This window comes from Micropterus dolomieu, linkage group LG20, assembly GCF_021292245.1.
Source record: "Micropterus dolomieu isolate WLL.071019.BEF.003 ecotype Adirondacks linkage group LG20, ASM2129224v1, whole genome shotgun sequence".
Taxonomy (NCBI): domain Eukaryota; kingdom Metazoa; phylum Chordata; class Actinopteri; order Centrarchiformes; family Centrarchidae; genus Micropterus; species Micropterus dolomieu.
Genome location: NC_060169.1, coordinates 819524 through 821728, shown reverse-complemented (window position 1 = coordinate 821728; position 2205 = coordinate 819524). Strand labels below are relative to the sequence as shown.

Here is a 2205-nt window from a genome sequence, read left to right as displayed (position 1 = left end):
AGTCCCAAGTCAAGTCCCAAGTCCAGACTGATCGTGAGTGGCAAGTCCGAGTCAAGTCTCAAGTCAAAGACCAACAAGTCCGAGTCAAGTCTCAAGTCTTAGCACTCAAGTCCCAAGTCAAGTCCCAAGTCCAGACTGATCGTGAGTGGCAAGTCCGAGTCAAGTCTCAAGTCAAGGACCAACAAGTCCGAGTCAAGTCTCAAGTCTTAGCACTCAAGTCCCAAGTCAAGTCCCAAGTCCAGACTGATCGTGAGTGGCAAGTCCGAGTCAAGTCTCAAGTCAAAGACCAACAAGTCCGAGTCAAGTCTCAAGTCTTAGCACTCAAGTCCCAAGTCAAGTCCCAAGTCCAGACTGATCGTGAGTGGCAAGTCCGAGTCAAGTCTCAAGTCAAAGACCAACAAGTCCGAGTCAAGTCTCAAGTCAAAGACCAACAAGTCCGAGTCAAGTCTCAAGTCAAAGACCAACAAGTCCCAAGTCAAGTCCCAAGTCCAGACTGATCGTGAGTGGCAAGTCCGAGTGAAGTCCTAAACTTTGAGTTTCGAGTCCTAAACAAGTCATAAGGCGCTCTTCACCAAAGTTTTTTCAAGTTAAAAATAAAACAATGTATTGAATGAAGCGTTAGCCTGTACAGAAATAAGGCAGAGCCGTAGTTTCACACAACAAATTTCATGAATTAAATTAAATGTTCATGTAGGGCTGCTAATTATTTTGGTCAATATTGAGATCACAATTATTTAACAGGATTACTCATTGCCTTAGGAAACATTAACTACTGAAATGTAATACTTTCTTTGTAAAAACTAGGCTACTATATATGCATTACTCAAAAATCCCAAATAGCCCATGAAATAAGAAACAATAATCCGACATTATTAACTTGAAGCAGCATCTAGTGTGCAAGAGGACGCCAGCAGCACAGTTTCCCCCAAGTTGAGCTTTGGGTGACGGATGGGTCACTGAGGGGTGTGTGTGTGTGTGTGTACTCGGAGGGGAGCAGGTGACAGGTGAACTATTCAATTGACGAAGTTACGTTACAGAACGCTGAAATAAAACCGTGGTGTTTTGTCTGGAGATGCAGTGACAGAAACCAGCGGTGAGAAAACTACAAATCGCTCTGACGTTAGAAGACACAGACACATTGGATATTTTACAAGAACCGATCAGGTAAAGCAACACTGAACACACCTCTTAGGGAGGGACTGTGAAGGAAAGGGGTGCGCTGGATTTATAAAAGAAAACGAGTGTGGTTTTGAAACAGCACCCGGCGCTATTATGTTTTTATAATTGGTGGAAGCAGCTTCACGCAACAGCTGCAGCAGTCTCTCTACACTCTTTCCACCTGACCTTTCTTTTCTCCGTGAGGTGGAGGAATTTAGTGCGTCAGGCCCACAGCTGTTGTGCATGATTTATGCGTAAAATTCCTCCAGCCAGAGGGAACGATCAGGAACCGTTCCCAGCGCGCTGGTAGTAGGCCTGCTACACAACCCATTGTAGGCACCGGAGCGGGGGTGGGTCGCTGGTTGTTCCCTCCTGCTGGAGGAAGCCACACGCTCGAGTCTAATGGAGCTATGTTGATGCGCTGTGCCATTTTTTCTATCATAATTTATATTCGGGCACGGGGAGTGTCAAGTCAGCGCGAGTCAAAAGTCCAAGTGAAGTCACGAGTCATTGCTATTCAAGTCAAAGTCAAGTCGCAAGTCTTCTTTGATTTTGTCAATTCGAGTCTAAAGTCATCATTTTTGTGAGTCCACACTTCTGCTGACTCCTGTATCCAAGGGGGGGATTGAGCTGAATAATAACAAACATTAACATTGTCGACAGGGCTCCGCTGGCATTCCTAAACCTGTGCAGCTGCGCTGATCCCATCCATGTTTTCTGGCTTTGGCACAGGAAGATGACAAATCTACAGAGGTTCTCATGATAACCTGGACTCCTGTGCACCCACAGAACCTATTGATGGTGGTTTTGGATCAGTTTAAAAACCCTTCCCAATCTCTTGCTTCAAGTTAGCATTGACCACGATCTTTCCCTAACTAAGCTTTTTGAGTGTCCTAAGCGTAACCATTAAACAGGAGTCATGCTGCAGTGAGCAGATAATGAAGAAAACATCTGACTTATATTGAGAATGAATGTTTTTCAGATGTGTTCAATGAAAATGTTGCCTTGTATGTTTACTTAATCTGGACACTACTACATTTAACCTCT

The 2205-nt window shown here is 44.5% G+C and overlaps 1 protein-coding gene across 1 annotated transcript in view; it reads left to right on the top strand.

The window, feature by feature from the left end:
• LOC123959243 (serine/threonine-protein kinase BRSK2-like) overlaps nucleotides 1–2205 on the top strand; it is a 50629-nt gene that overhangs the window by 2058 nt on the left and 46366 nt on the right. The gene's annotated exons all lie outside the window — the stretch shown is intronic.